We start from the raw sequence: 25591 nt of genomic DNA on the forward strand, positions 1-25591 counted from the left end.
ACCTTTCCGACAGTTGCTATTCGGGTAAAAGAGGGGTGCAGAGACAAGTGAGGAGCAGCCAAGAAACAATAGTGCAGCTTTGGAGCAGGGTCCTGGGTTTTGAAACACAGTTCAAAAACAAAGTTCTTCAGAACTCAGATTTCCTTATGGTCCAAATCTCACAACCGTATGTAACTACTGGAAACACCTAGATTTGACTTTATGGTCCTTTGTTGGCTAAGTAACGTCTCTGCTTTTTAATATGCTATCTAGGTTGGTCATAGCTTTTCTTCCAAGAAGCAAGTGTCTTTTAATTTCATGGCTGCAGTCACCATCTGCAATGATTTTGGAGCCCGAGAAAATAAAGTCTGTCACTGTTTCCATTGTTTTCCTTTCTGTTTGCCATGAAGTGGTGGGACTGATGCTATGATCTTCATTTTGTGAATGTTGAGTTTTAAGTCAACTTTTTTCACTCTCTTCTTTCAGGCCCTGTGATACACTAATTTTTAATCAGCAAACCTGAGCTTGAATCTTTGCTGGAAAACTCACCAAACCCTCCTGGATTTGGACACAGAGTTTGAGATGCATGAGTCTGTTGTGTCCCCATTTTCCTGGAAAAGTAATGAAGCTATTCTTTTCTATTTCATCCAAAATTCTGCCCCTAAGATTCAATTCAGCACCTGCAAACAGAAACTGTATTTTCAGCACCAATACTAAGTACTATTTTTGCCACGTGGGGAAGACTAGTTGGAAAAGTGAGCTCAGTAAAGCATTTGGGATTTAATAAAATTAAAGAAATTAGGAAAGCAAAGGGCCATGACTAAATAGAAAGCTCAAACCTAATGATTAGAAATCTAATACATGTTAAAAAGAGATGAAAGAGCTAAGTCTTTAAAAAGTCAAATATCAAAGCTGCACTATGGATAGCACAGCTAAATCATAAACCGAAGCTAACTGTCTTCATTGAATCTGTAGTTTATAAACAAAATAAAATGAGTATTGAAGTTGACTTTTTTTTTTCAGCGGGACAGGTGGGATCAAACACATGCTCCCTGCATTGGGAAGCGCAAAGTTCTAACCACAGGATCACCAGAGAATTCCCTTGAAGTTGATTTTCTCACATGACTTGTTAGAATTCCCAAGGTTATTTTCGACAATAAATTCTTGTTTAAAAATTGAGATTAATCTTAATCATTTAAAAATTAGCCTAAACTCAGGTCCTTTAATATGTTGGGTCTCATAGTGTTGGGGCTATAATTGATAATTTACAACATCTAAATATAGCCAAGTACAAATACAAGTGAAAGTGGCTCAGTCATTTCTGACTCTTCGTGACCTCATGGACTGTAGCATGCCAGGCTCCTTTGTCCATGGAATTCTCCAGGCAAGAATACTGGATCGGGTAGCTGTTCCCTTCTCCAGGGGATTTCCCGCCAACTCACGAATGGAACCCAAGTCTCCTACATTGCAGGTGAATTCTTTACGGTCTGAGCCACCAAGGAAGCTCCTATATATAGAAAGAAGCCAATATGTCATTTAAAAAGTAATATATTAGTGAATTATTATACAAATAATATAAATATTCTAATTCTAGAGTAGGTCATGAAAGGAATAATATAGGCTAACAGTGCTGGATATATTTTTTCCTTTACTTACATAAATATTTAAAAATTAGCTTAGGTATCTTGAATAAAATCATATATAATTTTAGACTGGAGAATTTTGATAACCACGAAGTTTCAAAAGAAATTGTTGACTAATACAAGTAAGTCACAGAGTACAATGCATTTGCTTATACTGTTCTTTTAGAAACTCACAATTTCATTATAGGTTTTAGAATGGCACATTCGATTTAATGCAACAAACATTTTGCATATATCATGAATATTTATCCATGTAAGCTCCACAGTTAAAGGCTTAAGTAAATTTCTGATTTTCTCTATATTAGTGCTGTAAAGCATAGTGAAACCATTAAAATGCAGTGAGAAAAATATATATAAATAAAAAACTAATAAAATTTGATCTACCTAAAAAAATAGAGCATACTGCTTTCAAGTGATAAGCTGACAGGTGTTCAGTTCAGTTCAGTTCATTTCAGTCACTCAGCCATGTCCGACTCTTTGCGACCCCATGAATTGCAGCACGCCAGGCCTCCCTGTCCATCACCAACTCCCAGAGTTCACTCAGACTTGTGTCCATCGAGTCAGTGATGCCATCCAGCCATCTCATCCTCAGTCGTCCCCTTCTTCTCCTGCCCTCAATCCCTCCCAGCATCAAAGTCTTTTCCAATGAGTCAACTCTTCGCATGAGGGGGCCAAAGTACTGGAGTTTCAGCTTTAGCATCATTCCTTCCAAAGTGTTAACTACAAAAAAAAAAAAAATTAAGAACAATAAATAAAAATTTTATAACATTTTCTACTTTACTTGAAAAAAGGTAAGGAAATTAAGTCAAACATGCAGGAAAATTACCAGATTTTATTAATGGATATGTTTCAATAAAGGATCAATAGAGAAAATACAAACTATACTTACTGACCAAGACAGCATCAATATTTTCTCAGCCTGACTAAATTTTAGACAGGCTCCCGCTGGCTTCTAGAATCCTAATCTTCCATTTCTCAGAGCATTTACTTTGGAAAACTTGTAACTGGTAGTTCTTTTATTTCTGTTCCTTTGAGATATAAATTATTTAAAAGCTTCTTGTCTGTTTTAAAACCTAAGACTGTCTTCCTTAAAGACCTAGAACCTACCCCCTTGAAATGTCATCAAGGGACATCATGCCCTATCTCCTAGTCTCTCTTATCATTTCCTATTTCTGAGTCAGCAATTACATTTGAAAAGGCCTTAAGAGTCTATTTGTGGAAGTCTGGGAGAAAACTTAACACTGTAATTTTTTATTTTCTTCTGTAGTGTGTCAAAGTTCTTCCTTAAAAGGAGCTGGCCCTTCTCTTCATTCAGGGGGTTCTTGTTTTATGAAGTGGCTCAAGTCTGGCTGCTGATCAAGTTGAGGAGTTTTGACTTTCTCTTCTTATGATTTGAGTTAGTCTTGTTCACTTGACCTAGAAATTTTCTACTTATACAAATTGAGTAAGAATTTAATAAGTTTTTAATCTATTTCATTTCTGAGAATGCCATGATTAACTAGCCAACATCAGAGGTCAAACTATTTTAATTATAACTTTGACTCTATAGTCCAGTACTGTAACTACGCCTACTTTTTCATTGGTGATTGAATGTCATTACTTGCCCTCTCCTACCCAAGGATCCAACTATTCCCATTGCATTTAGGTCTTCCCGTTGATCTAACAGTAGTGTGGCTACTGTTTCCAAACTAAGGTAAGGTCCAGCCTGCAGAGAAGAGTGGTCATAGACCTCTTCAAGCATGCTGACTCCTTGCACAAACTACTTTCTCAAAATATTGGTGAAAAGTATGTGATTCAAGAACTTCTCTATGTACAAGCTGGATTTAGAAAACACAGAGGAATCAACATCCATTGGATGGCCAACATCCATTGGATCATAATAGAAAAAGCAAGGGAATTCCAGGAAAACATCTTCTACTGCTTTATTTACTATGCTAAAGCTTTTTACTGCGTGGATCACAACAAACGGTAAAATTCTTCAAAAGATGGGAACACCAGACCACCTTACCTGCCTCCAGAGAAACCTGTACGCAGGTCAAGAAGCAACAGTTAGAACCTTACATGGAACAAAGGACTGTAAAAAATTGGGCAAAGAGTACATCAAGGCTGCATATTGTCACCCTGCTTATTTAATGTCTATGCTGAATACATGATGCAAAAGACAGGCTGAATGAATCACAAGCTGAAATCAAGACTGTCAGGAGAAATATTAACAACCTCAGATATGCAGATGATAACACTCTAATGACATAAAGTGAAGAGGAAGTAAAGTGGCTCTTGATGAGTGTGAAAGAGGAGAGTGGAAAAGCTGACTTAAAACTCAACATTCAAATAACTAAGACCATGGCACACAGTACCTTCACTTAATGGTAAATAGAAGGGGAAAAAATGGAAACAGTGACAGATTTTATTTTCTTGAGCTCCAAAATCATTGCAGTTGGTGACTTCAGCCATGAAATTAAAAGATGCTAGCTCCTTGAAAGGAAAGCTTTGACAAACCTATACAGCATATTAAAAAGCAGAGATATCACTGCTGACAAAGGTCTGTATAGTCAAAGCTATGGTTTTCCAGTAGTCATGTCTGAATGTAAGAGTTAGATAATAAAGAAAACTAAGCACCAAAAATGGATGCTTTTGAACTGTGGTGCTAGAGAAGACTCTTTAGAGTCACTTGGACATCAAGGTGATCAAACCAGTCAATCCTAAAAGAAATAAATCCTGAATATTCATTAGAAGGGCTGATGCTGAAACTGAAGTTCCAATACTTTAGCTACCTGATGGGAAGAGCCAACCCATTGGAAAAGACCCTGATACTGGGAAAGATTGAAGGCAGGAGAAGGGGCTAACAGAGGATAAGATGTTTGGACACCATCAACAACATAATGGACATGAGTTTGAGCAAACTCTGCAAGACAGAGAAGGACAGAAAAGTCCAGCATGCTCAGTTCATGGGATCACAAACAGTTGGACAGGACTTAGTGACTAAACAAAAAAAATGTCTTTTGGATCCTCCCAGTGTATCTGGGTAAATCTTAAATGATATATCGACTTTGACATTCCTTTACTCCTAAGCCATTGAATCCCTTTCTCACCATTAAACCAACTTAGACCAGGCATTTTCAGTTTGCATATAGTAGGCCTTCTTTTGGTCCATGTTTCAGCCAGTCAACCAACCAAATTGTCAGAGACTTTCTAAATCCCTGAGCTACATCGTTCAATAAAGAATCCTTGCTTCGGGCCTATAACCATCTCTATAATCTATATACTTATAAATCTATTTATAAGATTATATATATTATTTTATATATTATATATAACATATATTACATAATATATATTATATATTAAATCTATCTATAAATCTATAGATATATAGATGTTTATATAGATACTTTATATAGATATTTATACATCTATAATATTATATATATTATAATATCCATATATTATATATCTATATATTATATATTCATATCTATATATTATATATCAGTATCTATATTATATATAGAATATTATATATCTGTATCTCTAATATAGACAAATAATTATATATAATATATATTACATATTAAATCTATCTATAAATCTATAGATTTATTTATATTTCTCTAACAATTATTCCATACCCTCAGCGTTCATTTCTACGCATATTCTCTGGATTTGTTTGTATAAATTGGAAAACTCAAGTATTTCTTTTTGGAGTGTAGTACACCTCATCATGTAACAAAGCAGGACCCTTATGGAATCTTCCTGGGACAGACCTTTCTCCATATCCTCTGCTGTAGTTCCTCTCTAAAGTACCTAGATAATAGTATTTGATGTATATTTCCTGAGTTGTTTTACAGATGTGAAAAGCCCCTACAACAGAAAGATGTTAACTACTTGATGACCAGGAGCACACAGTCCCAGGCCTCCTGGAGCTGAAGGACTGCCAATGTTAAACCCTGCAACATCCCTTTATCTTACCATCAGTCAGTCAGAGAATTGTGCACAAGCTGATTACAGACATTGCAACCTCAGCCCCACCCCACCCCCACCTTTTAAAAGCACTTTTCTGAAACCTTTCAGGTAGTTTGGGGCTTCTAGGGCATGAGCCACCTGTCTCCTTGCATGATTGTGCAATAAAACTTTCTCTGCTTCAAACTCTGATATTTCAGTTTGTCTCCTCTCTCTGCTGACAGTTAGCACATGAACCTGTGCTAACAACTCTCATGAGTCATACTTTGTATCTTGCTGCTGAGATCCTACTTTTTTTTTTATTAGTTAATTTATTTTAATTGGAGGATAATTTCTTTACAATATTTTGGTGTTTTTTTCACACATCGAAATGAATCACCCATGGGTGCCCTTGTGTCTCCTCATCCTGAGCTCCCCTCCCACCTCTTTCCCAACCCTGTCCCTCTAGATTGTCCCAGAGCACTGGATTTGAGTGCCCTGCTTCATGATGCATGGAACTTGAGGGTCTGTCTGAATCTGAAGCTAGTTACAAGTCTAGATGCAAAGAGGGATAACAGGGGTGCTTGCTGTGGGGAACTGACATTGTCTTGCATGTCACCTCCCTCCAAGGAGGCTATTACCATTGCCCCAGGCTCTGCAGGATTAATTCCAGAGTAAGGAAACTCAACAAACTAAGAACTGATTTTCCATTAATATCTGATTTACTGAAGGAAGGTCAAAACTTCTCTCCTGGTCATCTGCCAAGGAATTCTGCACCATCCTTAAGCCAAGAAAGTTACTGTTGGACTCCATCTGACTTCTCTCTTTGTACTTCCTGCAAACCTTCAACAGATTCCTGGGTCTTGCTCTAATAGTACACATTTTCCCAATTGCAATTCCTCAGCTATTCTGGAATAAACTTAATATCCAGTAATTCCAGCTTGCTTCAATTTGCCTCCTTATTTGGGATGGCAGTATAAAATTCTGTCTAAATACAAGTGCTAAGCACTGTCATAGAAATGTGTTGTAAAATAAGAAAACCCAAACTCCTCAAAAAACCCCAAGAATACGGAAAAGGCCTTTTGGAGAGTAAAAGAAAGAGTAAATGAGAAGACAAATAGAAGAGTGAAAACCAATCAAGGCTATGGAAAATAAATTTTTCTCTCCATACTTATCTTATAAAAAAGGAAATGTAAAGTAGAACTTGAAGACAATATAGCAGACATAGGCTTTGTATTACTAGTTCTGATTTTCTTCTAAGATGTGATCAACCAAGAGATCAAACAAGATGTATATTTTAGCTCCAGATAGAAAATTGACTTGCCTGTGTTAAAATAATGCATTTTACTCCTATTACGTATGTATTATGTTCTTTTAAACAATCATCAATGTAGGTCATATGTACATTGCCATGAATTCCTTGTCTTTGAAATAAATGGATATATTCAGTTTTAGAAAGAGGATAAAATGTGCTACTGAAAAGGACTACATAAATAATGAATGAATTGAAATGGAACACATGTATTTTTAATAGCTCTGATGAAATGAATATTAATTTGAAAATAACCCTATGTTATCTCTCAGTTTTGTGAATATGTGTTGCATTAAATATATAAAATAAACATATATATAAATATATAAAATAAGTTCTCATGTGAAGATTACAATACTATAATTATATAGCATATACTTTTGTGTTTCTACCTTTTTACATTTCTGAGATTGCCTGATTTTAACAAGGTTAGATATGTATTACTAACAAAGTAATTAGCTAGTTTTTCTATTCATCATTTTACACTTGTGCATGCTTAGTCCCTTCAGTCATGTCTGACTTTTTGCAACCCTATTATATACATTAATAAATAACTCCTTATTTGATAATGTATATTTGCCATAGCAGCAGGAATCAAAATCCAGTCCTTTGCAAATTTAAAATTATCAAATGCAATGATTTTTTCCTTAACAATGAACAAATTACTTTTTTAATTTTAATTTTTTGGCTGCACCACATGGCATGTGGGATCTTAGTTCCCTAATCAGGGAATGAAACCTCATCTCCGACACTGGAAGTGCAGACTCTTAACCACTGGACCACCAGAGAAGTCTCTGAATAGCTATTAATGAAACATTTTAGTACTCCAAGCTATAGTCTCAGTAAGTATTATGAATTTCCAAAAACTTTTTATTTACTTTAATTATTGATGTATAAAAAATAATTCTTTTTACACAGAAAGTACCATTATGATAGGCTTTATATTTTTTTAAATAAAATTTCATGTGCTTTTTCCTTTTGAACTAATAACACGATTCAGCAGACTTATTTTTACAACACTATACTGAAAGATATTTTAATTTCAGGCTTACTTCACAAAAATATTTTATTAACTGAAAAAGCTATGTAGTTCCCCTATTTATTCTACTTATGTTACTTTTTATTAATACTACTTCATTTAGAAAAGTAAAATATGATTAGCAGGTATACAGCCTTCCTTTTTGTTAATGAAGAATTAATATTATCAGCTTCATTACAGTATTATATCTAGAACAATGAACTCAAATCATCAATTAATCATTGCCGTGTTGTTTATATGCACTATAATATCAGTTATTGAAAAAAGTGTATTAAAGCATGAAAGTGAAAATGTTAATTGCTCAGTTATGTCTAACTCTTTGCGACCCCACGGAATACGCCTGCCAGGCTTCTCTGTCCATGGAATTCTCCATGCACAAATGTTAGAGTGAGTAGCCATTCACTTCTCCAGGGGATCTTTCTACCCAGAGATCGAATCTGTGTCTCCTGGCAGACTATAGGGCAACAAACTGCTAATCAACAAAAAGAATGTTTACTTCTGTGGGTACACCATGTTTCTTCTACATACATAGATGTGTATGTTAATATGTACACATTTATATGGTCAAATCAGTATTTATCCCACAAATATATCCAAGAAACAATATCCTAAATAGAATATTTTCAAGAGATTTGTACACACACCTGTATTTATTTTGTATAGCAGGAGAATATCTTCATGTATTCACCACTGCCAGTAGGATTTTACAAAGATGGCGCTTAGTTGATTTTTTTAAAAATATATATGTTGTAAGAAACAAGTCCATTTTAATTATTTTGGATGTGCATATCTAGCTTCCTCAGTACCATTTGTTGAAGAAATTATCTTTTCCCTATTTGTATTCTTGGCACCGTTGTCAAAAATCAATTGATTGCATATATGTTGATTTATTTCTAAATTCTTTATTCTGTTCCACTGATGTATATGTCTGCATGAGTGTGCTATTAAAAACAAAGTGAAAAGAATTTATAAATATTCTGAAAATTATTTTCGAATGAGGTTTATCCACCTGGCCAAGACATAAATTATGTATGAGGACAGAATAAAGACATTTTTAGATGATTAATATCTCAAGAATGACATTCCAAGTATTCAGTTTCTGGAAGTTATAAGAGGATATGCTTAATCAAACCAAAAAGGAAGACATTAGGTCCAGGAAACAAGGGGAGATGAATGGATATGATTAAAGATTATGCGTGAAGCAGGCCAACAAAATAACTAGTCCAGGATTGAAAGGAACAACTGAGAATTTCAATACCTGTGTCCCTAATGGAAAAATAAAAATAATAATAAACCTGATACACTAGTTGATTTATTTGATCTTATAGAAAACATAATTCCATAGCATTTGACAATTATCAATATATAGAGGGAATTGCAAAAAATTAGTAGTAGTTAGATTTAAGGGACTAGATTTGATAGACAGAGTGCCTGATGAATTATGGATGGAGGTTCATGACATTGTACAGGAGACAGGGATCAAGACCATCCCCAAGGAAAAGAAATGCAAAAAAGCAAAAAGGCTGTCTGAGGAGACCTTACAAATAGCTGTGAAAAGAAGGAATGCAAAAAGCTAAGGAGAAAAGGAAAGATATAAGCATCTGAATGCAGAGTTCCAAGGAATAGCAAAGAGAGATAAGAAAGCCTTCCTCAGCAATCAATGCAAAGAAATAGAGGAAAACAACAGAATGGGAAAGACTAGAGATCTCTTCAAGAAAATGAGAGTTACCCAGGGAACATTTCATGCAAAGATGGGGTAGATAAAGGACAGAAATGGTATGGAACTAACTGAAACAGAAGATATTAAAAAGAGGTGGCAGGAATACACAGAATAACTGTACAAAAAAGATCTTTGCAATCCAGATAATCACGATGGTGTGCTCACTCACTTAGAGAGAGACATCCTGGAATGTGAAGTCAAGTGGGCCTTAGAAAGCATCACTATGAACAAAGCTAGTGGAGGTGATGGAATTCCAGGGGAGCTATTTTAAATCCTAAAGGATGATGCTGTGAAAGTGCTGCACTCAATATGCCAGCAAATTTGGAAAACTCAGCAGTGGCCACGGAACTGGAAAAGGTCACTTTTCATTCCAATTCCAAAGAAAGGCAATGCCAAAGAATGCTCCAACTACCACACAACTGCACTCATTTCACATGCTAGTAAAGTAACGCTCAAAATTCTCCAAGCTAGGCTTCAGCAATACGTGAACTGTGAACTTCCAGATGTTCAAGCTGTATTTAGAAAAGACAGAAGAACCAGAGATCAAATTGCCAACATCTGTTGGATCATGGAAATAGCAAGAGAGTTCCAGAAAAACATCTGTTTCTGCTTCATTGACTATGTTAAAGTCTTTGACTGTGTGGATCACAATAAACTGTGGAAAATTCTGAAAGAGATGAGAATACCAGACCACCTAACCTGCCTCTTGAGAAATCTGTATGCAGGTCAGGAAGCAACAGTTAGAACTGGACATGGAACAACAGACTGGTTCCAAATAGGAAAAGGAGTATGTCAAGGCTGTATATTGTCACCCTGCTTATTTAACTTATATGCAGAATACATAATGAGAAATGCTGGGCTGGAAGAATCACAAGGTGGAATCAAGATTGCCAGGAGAAATATGAATAACCTCAGATATGCAGATGACACCACTCTTATGGCAGAAAATGAAGAGGAAATAAAAAAGCCTCTCGATGAAAGTAAAAGAGGAGAGTGAAAAAGTTGGCTTAAAGCTCAACATTCAGAAAACGAAGATCATGGCATCTGGTCCCATCATTTCATGGGAAATAATGGGGAAACTGTGGAAACAGTGGCTGACTTTATTTTTCTGGACTCCAAAATCACTGCAGATGGTGACTGCAGCCATGAAATTAAAAGACACTTACTCCTTGGAAGGAAAGTTATGACCAACCTAGATAGCATATTCAAAAGAAGAGACATTACTTTGCCAACAAAGGTCTATCTAGTCAAGACTATGGTTTTTCCAGTAGTCATGTATAAATGTGAGAATTGGACTGTGAAGAAAGCTGAGCACCGAAGAATTGATGCTTTTGAATAGTGGTGTTGGAGAAGACTCTTGAGAGTCCCTTGGACTGCAAGGAGATCCAACTAGTCCATTTTAAAGGAAATCAGTCCTGGGTGTTCATTGGAAGGACTGATGCTAAAGCTGAAAATCCAATACTTTGGCCACCTTATGTGAAGAGTTGACTCATTGGAAAAGACCCTGATGCTGGGAGGGATTGGGGGCAGGAGGAGAAGGGGATGACCGAGGATGAGATGGCTGGATGGCATCACTGTTTCTATGGACATGAGTTTGAGTAAACTCCGGGAGTTGGTAATGGGCAGGTAGGCTTGGCATGCTGTGATTCATGGGGTCGCAAAGAGTCGGACATGACTGAACTACTGAACTGAACTGAATAGTAGTTATATACAGGCATACTTTCTTTTATTGAGGTTTGCTTTATTGTGCTTTGCAGGTGTTTTGTTTTTTACAAATTGAAGGCTTATGACAATCATGTAAAAAGTAAGTAAGTCTTGCAGTATCTATTTTTCAGAACTTTCACTCACTTTTTTTTTTTTAACAGTGTCATATTTTGGTAATCCTTGCAACACTTCAAACTTTATCATATTTTTGATGGTGATAAGCAATCAATGATCTTCAGTGTTACTATGCAATTGATTTGGGGTACCATGGGTTGTGTCCATATAAGATAGTGAACTGAACGGATAAATGATATATGCGTTCTGACTGTTCCATTAACTGACTGTACCCTATCTCTCTCCCTCTACACAGGCCTCCCTATCTTGAGACTCAACAATATTAAAATTAATTAATTAGACCAATTATAACTCTACAATGGTCTCTAAGTGTTCAAGTGTAAAGTCACAAGTCTTTCACTTTAAGTCAAAGGCTAGAAATGCTTAAGCTTATTGAAGAAGGCATAATGAAAACGAAAATAGGTAGAAAGGTAGGCCTTTTAGGCAAAAAAGGAGGCTAGCAGGCTACAGTCCGTGGGATCAAAAATTTCACTTCCTTTTTTTTTGTTTAAGTATTTACATTTTAATGAAAATACTAATGTAAAATAACTCGAGTCAAAAAAAAATCTGTGTAAATTCAAAGTTTACAAGAAAATCAGTAAGGAACCATTTTTTGGGGATCATATTCATATCACTATACCACTTTTAAAGTAAATCAGAATTTTTCATTTTGAACTATTTTTAGTTAAAAAATGTAAACTCAAAATATGTAGCAGAATATTTAGCAGATGCATTTTCACACACTCGTTTCCATAATCTAATCTAGCAAGAAATCTTTTACCTAAGGCTACTGTTGTCATAGGAAATAGATGGGGAAACATTGGAAACAGTGTCAGACTTTATTTTTGGGGGCTCCAAAATCACTGCAGATGGTAATTGCAGCCATGAAATTAAAAGACGATTACTCCTTTGAAGGAAAGTTATGACCAACATAAATAGCATATTCAAAAGCAGAGACATTACTTTGCCAACAAAGGTCCATCTAGTCAAGGCTATTGTTTTTCCTGTAGTCATGTATGGATGTGAGAGTTGGACTGTGAAGAAAGCTGAGCACCAAAGAATTAATGCTTTTGAACTGTGGTGTTGGAGAAGACTCTTGAGAGTCCCTTAGACTGCCAGGAGGTCCAACCAGTCCATCCTAAAGGAGATCAGTCCTGGGTGTTCATTGGAAGGACTGATGCTAAAGCTGAAACTCCATTGCTTTGGCCACCTCATGCAAAGAGTTGACTCATTGGAAAAGACCCTGATGCTGGAAGGGATTGGGGGCAGGAGGAGAAGGGGACGACCGAGGATGAGATGGCTGGATGGCATCACCGACTCGATGGACATGAGTTTGGGTGAACTCCGGGGGTTGGTGATGGACAGGGAGGCCTGGTGTGCTGCGATTCACGGGGTGTCAAAGAGTCAGACACGACTGAGTGACTGAACTGAACTGAACTGAACTGTTGCCATATATAGTGATTCCTTCTACTAATCTGGGCAAATAAGCTGGTCTCTTTCTAGAAAGGATTCACCACTGTACATGCCATCCAGAACATTCACGATTCAGGGGAAGAGCTCAAAATGTCAAGATTAACAAAAGTTTGGAAGAAGCTGATTCCAACACTCCTGAATGAGGGGTTCAAAATTTCCTTGGAGGAAATTGTGTATGGTCTTGAACTAGCAGCAGAACTATTAATAGAATTAGATCCTGAAGAAGAAATTGAATTGCTGCTATCTTAATGATAAAACTTTAATGGTTGAGAAGGTATTTCTTACAAATAAGCAAAGAAAGAGGAGTTTTGAGACAGAATCTACTCCTGTTGAAGATGCTGTGAAGACTGTTGCAATGGCAGCAAAAGAATATATAATATTACATATACTTATTTGATAAAACAGCACCAAGGTTTGAGAGGAATGACTCCAATTTTTCAAGAATTCTACTGTGGGTAAAATACCACCAAATGGCATTGCAGTGAATGGAGAAATGATTCATGAAAGGAAGAGTCAATTAATGTGGCAAAGTTTATGGTCTTGTTTTACAAAAACTGCCACAGCTTTCTCAACATTCAGCAATGAATAGTGAGCCAGTGAACCAGCCATCAACATCCAGGCAAAACTTTCACCAGCAAAAAGATTGCAACCTTCTTAAGGCTCAGATGATGTCCAGCTTTTTTATCAACAAAGTATATTTTTAAAATAATGATATTTTTTAATAAGATATTTACACTGTTTTTAAAGACATAATGCTACTGCACATTTAATAGACTACAGGGTAGTATAAACATAACTTTTATATACACTGCTGCTGCTGCTAACTCGTTTCAGTCACGTCCAACTCTGTGTGACCCCATTGACCGCAGCCCACCAGGCTGCCCCATCCCTGGGTTTCTCCAGGCAAAAACACTGGAGTGGGTTGCCATTTCCTTCTCCAATGCATGAAAGTGAAAAGTGAAAGTGAAGATGCTCAGTCATGTCTGACTCTTACAAAACAAAAAATTACAAAACAAAAAAATACTCCTCAATAATCCAGTAATTCCACTTCTGGATATTTATTGAGAAGTACTAAAATCAGGATCTCAAAGACATATTAGCATTTTCATGTTCATTTCAGCACAACTCACAATAGCCAAGATATTGAAAGAAATGTCCATTGATGGATAAATTAATCAGGAAATGTGGCATATATATACACAATAGAATATTATTCAGCCTTTGAAAAGAAGGAAATTCTGTACTATGTTATGACATTAGTGAAACTTGAAGACATAGCTAAGTAAAATAAACCAGTCACAGGACAAACAGTGCATAATTTCAGCTCAATCAGGGTAGCTAAAATAGTCAAAGCCATGGTGTTAGATAAGGGGGGAGGGGAGGTAATGTGAGGATTTGCTCATCAAAGAACATAAAGTTTCAAATGTGTGAGATGAATAAATTCTAGAGATTAGCTGAACACCACCGTGCTTATAGCTGCCAATACATTATTATACACTTAAAAATGTGTTTAGAAGGTAGATCTCATGTTGTGCTCTTTCCACAATAATGTAATGAAAAGCACTCAGTAAATATGTGCAGAATTAATAATGACAAATTACTTTGAAAATAATATTAATGAAATTATCATTAAAAAATGAACGTATTCCAAATGTTGTATATTTCAACCTCTTTTTCTTGAGAAGAATGTGTGCTTTTAGGAATGTAATAAAGGAAGAAAGCTACACACACAAACACATATACACAGATTGTTATTCTCCTTTCCTTGAAAACAGGAAACTTGCTAAAAACTTAAATTTGTACTTAATCTTCAAACCACCTAATAATTGGTAGAAATTTATTTTTCTACCACATTCTGCAAATTATGGAAAATTATTATAAGTGAATGTTACACAGAACATGGGCACATTTAATTTATATGAAAGGTTAATTGCATTGCTTTTTTAGCATGGCCTGCTTGAGTACTGAACACAGGAAGCATAAATGATTTTTAAGTACACAGTAAAAAAATAGATTCACCCTTAGGGTTATTTCTGTCTTTTTTGCTCAGTCAAGCAATAAGAGATATTACACATCTCTATGGTGACTGTTCTCAGCACTCCTGAAATTTAATCCCTAAAGATCATGAGATAAAACTCAGCAATTAATAGATTTCTGAGGCTAGCATCTAAACAAAAAGAGAACATTAGTGGCTTTATTCTTCTTTAAAAATATATAAAGTGCCTGTAACATAAACATACTGGAATAACCCCTTGGATCAGTGAAGATTTAGTCTTTTTCTTCAAATTATGAAGATTCTACTCTATTCAAGGTATTTGAAAATTCTAACCACATGTTCTTTCTTTAAAGATGACTTATTCTTTGAGAAAAATGAGGGTTATTGGAGTCAATGTAATTTGAGCTACTGTACATTATACAGCTGCTACTAAAATTTAGGCATGCTATTGCTGGCATTGATATAATGGCTTTCATTTAAATCTATTTGTTGCTAGTGATTTTGTTCTTGCCTACCAATTCCCCAAATCAACTCTGGTAAATGCTAGGCTTCGAAAATTTGAAATTGTATGAATTCAATGCATGTACCTGGAGGTAGGGATGAAAATATTAATTTTCTCTTTTTCTGGACTGTGGATCTTTTTTTATTGTCATCAAAATGAATTTTTAAAAAATTTATCTTCATCAAAAATGAAGGTCATTCAGTCATTTCTGACTCTTTGCGACCTCATGGACTTCTCCAGGCCAGAATACTGGAGTAGGTAGCCTTTCCCTTGTCCAGGGGAGTCTTCCTAATCCAGGGATCTCCCACATTGCAGGCGGTTTCTTTGCCAGCTGAGCCACAAGGGAAGCCCTCCTTTTGTTTTTATTGTAATGGCTCCTTAATTTGTCCACCATGAAATTAAGGGTGTAAGTGAACTGATTATATTATCTTTATGAGTATATGTTGGATGAAGAGCAGCAACAAGAAGTCACAGATTTTATTATTATTATAGTTTATTTTTTGTACAGTATGTCTTTATCCATGAATATCTTTGAAAATAAGTAAACCCACTTATTCTTAGGATATGAGATTTTTGCATACCAACTATTCCCACATTGCTAGTTTCTCTTTTCTTAACATAAAAACAAAACAAATTATAACACTGATTCCAGAAAACGTGTCTCTTTAATGATACTCTAATCATCACATAAAATAAAATATTCAAATTGTATTGTCAGTCTATTGTCAACCTGAATATTCAACCCTGAATCAACCCTGAATATTCATTAGAAGGACGGTTGCTGAAGCTGAAGCTTCAATACTTTGGCCACCTGATGTGAAGAGCCAACTTATTAGAAAAGACCCTGATGCTGGGAAAGATTGAAGGCAAAAGGAGAAGGAGGCAGCAGAGGATGAGACGGTTAGACAGCATCAAATACTGACATGAATTTGAGCAAATTCCGAGAGAAAGTTTTCCCTGATGGCTCAGTGGTAAAGAATCCACCTGCAATGCAGGAAACACAGGAGATGCGGGTCAGGAAGATCCCCTGGAGGAGGAAATGGCAACCCACGTCAGTATTCTTGCGTGGAAAATCCCACAGACAAAGGAGTCTGGTGGTTTATAGTCCATAGGGTCCTAAAGATTTGGAGACTACTGAGGGTGGGAGGAGGAGATAGTAGTAGAGAGAGGAGTCTGACATGTTACAGCCCAAGGGGTTGCAGAGACATGACTCAGTCACACATGACTTAACAACCACAGATGCATAGTTCAGGTAAAAGTTTTATAAATATATCTTTCCAATCCATGATTTATTCTTTTTAGTTTTGTCAGAGTGTATGAAGACCAAACATCTTTTCAAAATTTTGGTTAATAAATTTCTTGATTTTATTATAGACTTTATTTATTGTGTGGTATATTAAGAAACATTTGCCAAAATAAAAGTTACTAAGATCTTCCACAATATTTTAATTATAAAAATTGCAGTATTTTAAACTATGCATTCAGCTTTGTTACCTATTTTCAGTTAATTTATTATTATTATTTTTCAGAATCTCAGGTATGATGTAATAAAATTGATTGCATCTTCAAGGGAGTGATTATCACATTGAAGATGCAACCTAAGCTGTGTAGGAAGGAGGTGAGGATATGTGGAATGAATGTTCTTAATAAATTGTAATGATCAATGGAGTTTGGTCACCGTGGAATTTTGAAGTTTTCAGATCTGCGGTACTAAAAACAGTGAAAATGAAAGATAGGAGGTCATAGTCAGATGGTTGTTGTTGTTGTTCAGTCACTAAGTTGTGCCTGAATCCCACATCCTACCGAGGAAGAATGGAGAAACAGCTCTAGAAAGAATAAAGAGGATAGGCCAAAGCGGAAACATGGCTCAGCTGTGGATGCATCTGGTGGTGAAAGTAAAGTCCAATGCTGTAAAGAACAATATTGCATAGGAACCTGGAATGTTAGGTCTATGAATCAAGGCAAATTGGATGTAGTCAAACAGAAGATGACAAGAAAAAACATTGACATTTTAGGAATCTGTGAACTAAAATGGATGGGAATGGGCAAATTTAATTCAGATGACCATTGTTTCTACTACTGTGGGCAAGAATTCCTTAGAAGAAATGGAGTAGCCCTCCTAGTTAACAAAAGAATCCAAAATGCAGTACTTGGCTACAATTTCAAGTGACAGAATGATTTCTGTTCGGTTTCAAGGCAAGCCATTCAATATCACAGTAATTCAAGTCTGTGTCCCACCCCTACTAATGCTGAAGAAGCTGAAGTTTAAAGGCTCTATGAGGGCCTTCAAGACCTTCCAGAACTATCACCAAAAAAAGATGTCCTTTTCATCAAAGGGGACTGGAATACAAAAGTGAGAATTTAAGGGATACCTGGAGTAACAGGCAAGTTTGGCCTTGGAGTATAAAATAAAGCAAAGCAAATGCTAACAGAGTTTTGCCAAGAGAACACACTGGTCATAGAAATCACCCTCTTCCAACAACACTAGAGACAATTCTAGACATGGACATCACCAGATGGTCAATACTGAAATCAGATTGATTATATTCTTTGTAGTCAGATGGTAGGATACTTGAAAGTGAGATTAAATTACAGAACAGAGAGAGCTACTGGAAAAGTTGTGGCAAGGGCAGCTTTTCTTAAACTTGCATATGTGAGAAGCATAGATAATGTTAACATTTACACAGCACAGAGGACAAACTATATGGGACTTTCGTTGCTATGTAGATTTGGCTAAACATTTAAAATGCACCGTATACATTTAAAATAAGAGAAGATGCCAAATATTATTAAATCCTAAATTTGTAAAATTTTTATTTTACAATAAATGATTACTTCCAAAACTGTTTTCAAAAATTTTAATTATAATCGGAAATAGTTTTCATGAAAATTTTGTCATATCAAGTTTTTCACTTATTCCTGAGTTCCATTGTAATTATGATCACTAGAAAATTTTGAGCTAGAATATTTTTACAGAGAACAAAATTAAAATGATTTTAGTAACCTTCATAAAATTTAAATAGTTGAACTTACTTTCAAGTGACTTTACAATATTAAACTATAATCATTTCCTTTTTAAGTTGAGAAATGTAATTTTAAATTTTCATTTGATAACGTGAGTGAATTTGAAAACAATTGGAAATATTCACATCAAATACTTTAAATAATAACCTTGCAATTTACAAAAGAATCAACTTAGAACAAGGGTTTTATATGTAGTCCAGAAGCCACACAAAGTTGCTTAAAATACAATTATCAAATTTAAGATTAAACAGACATCAGTGACTGTGGTGACCTTACCTGTTTACTTCTGTTTCTCCATTTCTCATCCCAGCCAGGTGTACTCTGGGCATTGCTCTTTCTTTTTTAAGTGAATGGAACATTACTCCAGCCAACCAAAGACTACTTTTCCATGATGAACAACTGTCTGTTCTGCAGTTGTTTATCAGCTGTTCTGAAGTTGGTATCTGTTCTGAAGACATCCAGATTATATGCATCTTCTGAGCCACACTCAGATTTTGCTGAATTAGTAAAGCTGGATATAGACACTCTTGGCTCATCTTCTCAGTCTTTTGGTTAGATAAAGAATAGTACGTGTGCTTCTCAGGTGGCCCAGTTGTAATGAATCTGCCTGCCAATGTAGGAGGCGCAGAGACACAGGTTTGATCCCTGGGTAGGGAAGATCCTCTTGGGTAGGAAATGGTAATCTGCTCCAGTGTTCTTGTCTGATAAATTCCATAAACAGAGAACTCTGGCAGGCTATAGTCTATGGGGTCACAAAAAGTCAGGTGCAACTGAGACATGCACACACGTGCACGCACACACACACACACACACACACACACACACACCATTCTGGTTCTACTTTGACTGTTGTCTTAAAAAGCCCCATGCATGACATTTTACATGCTCTGGACACCTTGACTTTTTGTATGTGTTCCTACGTGCTGAAGAGATTATTGTACCAAATCAATGGTTGAGACACTGACATGAGGGTGAGTGATGAAGTAAGTGATAAAACAAGATTTTTGAATACACAGAAGTGAAGGAACTGAGAAGCCAACAGATTGACTGTCATATTGAAAGAGCCAGGATAATTGATAGGGTATTTTTAGAGCAATACTACAGAAATGTTACTCAAGAGAACTTAAAGCAATTCCCCACAGGAATCTCTAGGTCATTGAATTAGCGGTCTCGTTCTCAATCCCTCTATTGATGACAAATACCTCAGTTACTTCTCATGTGGCTTCATAGAGCTTTTATTCCTTGAGGAAAAAAGTCAGGTTTGTATTAATAGTGCTTAACTCCTGATTCTTCTTCAACTTTTACAATAAAATGGTGGATAAATGCTTAATAATGCTCTGTAACAAATGCCTAAAATAACAATATTTTATAGCCCCCATTGTGAGAGGGAAACATTTCACTTATGACAAATATTTTTCTGGATTTAGACAAATGTATAAATAAGCTGTTTTGGAAAATGAATATTTTTTCAGTCTTCTTTGCTTTCACTTTTAAACAAAATATCTTTTGGGACATTGTTCTTGTCAACATTAATATGCAATTTATATTACTGGGAAAGCTATAAAACTGAAACAGCTATCAGATATTCAAAATGTTACTGATACTATGATATAGATGTATTTAACCCATACACAGTGTTTGCCATAGTCCAATCTAAATGGTGATTCATCTAATCTTTACAATGGCCCAAATGGCACATTCAGTTTAGTTCAGTTGCTCAGTCATGTCTGACACTGTGACCCCATGGACTGTAGCATGCCAGGTTTCTCTGTCCATCACCAATTCCTGGAGTTTACTCAAACTCATGTCTATCGAGTCGGTGATGCCATCCAACCATCTCATCCTCTGTTATCCCCTTCTCCTCCCTCCTTCAATCTTTCCTAGCATCAGGGTCCTTTCAAATGAGTCAGCTCTTTGCATCAGGTGGCCAAAGTATTGGCATTTCAGCTTTAATGAAATGGCATATTAGTAGAGTTTTAAAAATTTGTGGGTGAGGAAACAGATCCACAAAGAGATGAAGATGTTTGTGTAAATTCACATGGTAACAGGAGGTGAAGCCAGGAATCAAATCAAGGCAATTAATCTCTAGGTTCCATTTGTTCAAGATTGTATTTTGTAATATTGTGTCTCTATTATGGAAACCTATTAAGGCTTGAAACTATTTTGGATATTTGCAGTCTCAAAATTGTTTGGAAAAATGACATATTTATCAGTTATTTTTTCAAAGTTCTCTGATGGAGTTAGATATAATTTCCTGTGCATTTTTTTAATTTTAGGAAAAACAGCTAAGGCAGCCCCTTGGTTCAGTTCCATACTCCCCACCCATATCTGTTTTCTTCTTCTGAAATAAAATAAATTTAGCATGTGTGTGTGTGTGTTTGCACAGTTGTGTCTGACTCTTTGCAACCCCATGGACTATAGTCTGCCAGAATCCTCTGTCCATGGAATCCTCCAGGCAAGAATACTGGAGTGGGTTGCCATTCCCTTCTCCAGGGGCTCTTCCTGACTCAGGGATCAAACCTGGATCTCCTGCACTGCAGGCAGAGTCTTTACTGTTTGACTGTTAAATTTTCCCATCTTCATCTTTCCTTCCTTGTGGCTAGGTGTGTTTATAAGGCTAACTTCTAGTCATTGTGTTGTGAGCCTAGGAACAATTAGTGCTGATGGAGGTTTTATTCTTAAATTTATTGTTTGCTTCCCTGGTCCCTAGTATCTTTACTCAAAACCAAAGTGTCCAAGCTCCAAAGTCACTCTTTACAATCATTAGTATGCACAATGAAATCTCATTTATCAATGTCTTTTCTGTTTCTTATAATAAAAAGTAATGAGGGAAACTTCTATACAATTTACTGTATCTAATACTGCCTCATTGGAATTTGATGTATCAGTAAAAGCAAGGCTCTATATTCAGAGATATATTAGAACCAATCAGGAATTCAATTCTGCATTTGAAAGGTATCTATAAAAAGTAGGCAATTTTTATAATTTTTTATCCATCATTGCTTGTTATTTGCAACTTGAGGCCTTAATCAGAGGCTCTTTTTAGTAAATACAGTGAAGCTGTTTTGTTTACAGATTATTTGATTTATTATATTTTTTTCAAAATTCTATATTCATTTAATCATTTATTCTTTATTAGATTTTTACATTATCACAGGGACTGTGAAATCAAGACCATTAAGAAATATGTCTTGATTAAAGTGAATCATATTCTTGATAATAGCCATTAATTAATTCAATTTGCTATTTGCCCAAATATGTTTCATTAAGCTAAATTCACCAAATTATTTAAGAACAACAACAACAACAAAAAAAACAGAGTATCAAGCTGCTAATTTCGAAACCATTCAAACATGCATATATTTTATTTCAATCAACTGGATCATGGGAATGTAACATAATCAGACATTTGAGAATCACTGTGGCATGTTCAACTATATGTAGTATTGATTAAGGAGCTACGTTCTTGTTTCATAAAGTAGTGATTTGGTTTAGTCTGGGAAGAAGGGCAGAATATTTGAATTTGGTCTTCTGGATTCAAAGTATATTAGACACAGACAAAGACAGAGAGAATGGGGATGGTAGGCTTAATGTGAATTCTACAAATATTAAACAAGGGTACAAAATACAAGGTATCCAGCTATTTGTAGACAAATGATTCTTAAATTACTTGGTTTATTTATTGTTGGTATGCAAACTTTGCATAACAGATTGTAAGAAAGATAGTCTCAACCTTATTGACCTTATTGACCTTATTTCATTTAGGTCAATAATGACTCCAAATGATTGAGTGCATTACTTCAATATAAATGATTACTATTATTGTTCTATATTCTCTATCCTGGAGAAGGAATCCACTCTAGTATTTTCCCTGGGAAATCCCAAGAACAGAGGAACCTGGTGGGCTACAGTCCATGGGGTGGCAAAGAGTCAGACATGACTTAGTCACCAAACCACCACGACCATATTGAGCAGATGCTGATAATTGCAAGGTACATCTTAGGGCAGACTAAAGATTGTTTTTAATCAGATTGTTATTTGATTAAAATTTGTCCGACTCTTTGTGACTCCATGGACTACAGCCTGCCAGGTTCCTCCATCCATGGGATTCTCCAGGCAAGAATACTGGAGTGGGTTGCCATTTCCTTCTCCAGGGTATCTTCCTAACCTAGGGATCAAACCTATGTCTCCTGCATTGCAGGCAGACGCTTTAACCTCTGAGCCATCAGAGAAGCCTGCAGTCTAAGGGAATAAGAAATATTAAAATGCATTTTGTTGCAAATTTTGATCAAGCACTATATGTATTTATACTAGAAATATAAAAAAGGCCTCTGCCTGCATAGTCTATTGTTAATAAAATATCCTTTGAGTGTTAAATATTCTCACATTTTTAAAAGAAGAAATATCACATAATTTTACAATGGGCTTATCTTTGTTCTAAAAATTAATTTGTCATCTCATTTACAGATCACAGATAGCTGTCCAAGTAGATTACTAAAAACAACTTCTTGTCATTTGGGGAAACTGCCCAAAACATAATTACTGGGGAAAAAAAATGTGTTTCTTGATGTGTAAAATAAGAAGAATCCTAATATTTTTAGTGAGATCATAATAAAAGAGTAGTGGATATACCTGATTTATTGAGAACATTTAGTTTTTAGATGAGCCTACACAAGTCTCAAAGAGGCTGCTTTTATCCAAAATATGTCACTAATGATCAGACAGTGTAATGCTAGAAACTTACTCTTTTTATTTTTGTAGTTCCATAACTATATGAGTATGTGGTACGACTTTTTCATAGAGTCATGTGGTCCAACCCATAAACTGAGAAAAACTTCATTATGTTTGCTGAGGTTTTCCAAATAAGATACGAAAAAAAAAAAAAAATCAGAGGAAAGGATTATATTTAAAATCAATAGGAAGAATAAATTCATTGTTTTCTAAAATGTAGATTCCCAAGCCAACAGATTTTCACTAATTTATACTTTCATTTCAACATTTTATCATTTGGGACTTAAAATTCTAGTGATATATTTCTGCCATAAAAACTGGCAAAGGTAATCAGATTTTTGTTGTAAATAAATAATCAAAATATTTTTCTGAAAACCTCAGATATATTTTTGAATTTATCCTAAACCCATAATATATTTCAAAATATAAAATGAAAATATAAATTTCACACATAGAATTTAACCATTTAAACTTTTCAAGTCAAGACACTATTACAAATTATTTCAAATGATTAGTAAGAATTTGAGGGTATAAGCTGGAAACCCTAAAACTTAAATATGCACAAACATTCATCTGGTGTATGCTATATATAAGGCACTGTGTACTAAGCACACAGAAGAAAATATTGATCAATACCATGCTTTATGTATTAGAGAATGTCATCAGTTATTAAGATATACCATTGCTTCTTATACGACTTAGAAAAATCCTGCAATTAAAGTGTAATACAATACTTTAAAAAGAACCAGGTACAACTAAAGAATTTCTCCTATCATTGTTATGAAATTTTTTATTTATTCCATTGACTTTCTAATTCATATTCTTTGCATTGCTTTATATCTGATAGTTAATCTCTCTGCATGTAACTCAGTAATAAAACTTAACCCAGCTTTGTCTCTTAGGGTACTTTTTTTTCCATCAATATAAAATTCTTGTTTTTTAAAAACAATATAAGAATTCTAGTTATTTTTTGAAGATGTTTGTTTCAATTATATCTTTATGCTTCTCCACTCTGTTTTCCTGACTTTTTATGCAGTGATTTTACATGATAATACTGAAAGAATTCAGTCTCTTGAACACCTAAATGTCAATTCAATTTAATACATTGATTGACAACTGCACATGTTATTTAACTGAAGTGAGAATGATGCAAAGACCTATGATCAAATTCACACATGGTTTATATGATTTCCAAATGCAAAATAAAACTACATGCAAAATTTGTTTCCTCCTCCATTTCTTTTCAAATTCTAATATTCTCCCAACACCTGAGATAATTATAGCACCATAGACACATATCTAAAAAAATTACCAGAAACAGAAAGTGAGCACTGAAACAAATCCCCACAAAACATCAGCCGTTGATTTCATCATGAAATTACATGTTCGGGAGGGAAAAAAAAAAAAATCTGTTCTAAGCATAATAGGTACATTAATAGAGTTGTCACGACCCATTTCAGATGCTTCTTTTTAGGCCTGCTCCAAGGTGCACTCTTTAGACAGTTAAGTGCATGCTGGTTATGACTGAGCAGCACAGAAACATCACAATGAGAACAACTGTAAAAGCCAGGTGACATACACACACGCTGACATTTGAAAGCCCTAGAAAGTATCAGAGGCAGCTGAGATTTAAGGGTCAGTGTAGCACAAAGAAAAAGCAGTGAAGTGAGCCCAATATTTTCTGCTGCTTTTTCCTTGAAACACATGCTGGTTCTTAATTGGTATGCGGCTTAGAGGTCAAGAAAAAGAGGATCAGAATGAGGGCTGTCTTGCGTAGCTCAACAAACTCTGGAGAGAAGCGGTCTGAAGGTACCTAAGACTTAAGGAGTCAAAATGCTAGAGAAAATGGAGCCTCTGAAAGATGAGCCTGATGTTGTGTCTTAAGCTTTCTGTCATTTTTTTTTTTTTCTTCAATTTTTGCTGGTCAAGAGACTAACAAACAAAGTGAAATGCAATAGCTAAGAAGCTAAAAGATGAGCAAAGATTCTGCTTTCAGATAAAATGGGGCAGATTGCCACTGATTAACATAACAATGAAAATTAGTAAGATTTCCAGAATGGCAGTATGGGGTGCTCGACAGACCCTCTGCCCAGTGAAATAAATGTTTAATGGGTGAAAATTACACATATGTAAAATTGGAGTCTCTGCAATTTGCCCTAAGAGCAGACAGAAAAAAGAGGAACATATAACCACAAAAATTGGCTAAATCTCAGCAACAGCAGTAAGAGCCACGACATGCTCCCCTCTGCCCCCTGCCACCAGCTCAGCATGGCAGAGCTCTCCTCCAGGAAGACAGAGCTAAGAACCCAGGGCTTCCTTGCCCCCAGGCTCCAAGTATAAGGCTGCATACGAGCTCCAGGAGGGCCAGGGCACCTACCTCTTTCATCACAGTCAGCTCTACATAGCAGAAACTAT

Source organism: Capra hircus, chromosome 16, assembly GCF_001704415.2.
Source record: "Capra hircus breed San Clemente chromosome 16, ASM170441v1, whole genome shotgun sequence".
Lineage (NCBI taxonomy): Eukaryota > Metazoa > Chordata > Mammalia > Artiodactyla > Bovidae > Capra > Capra hircus.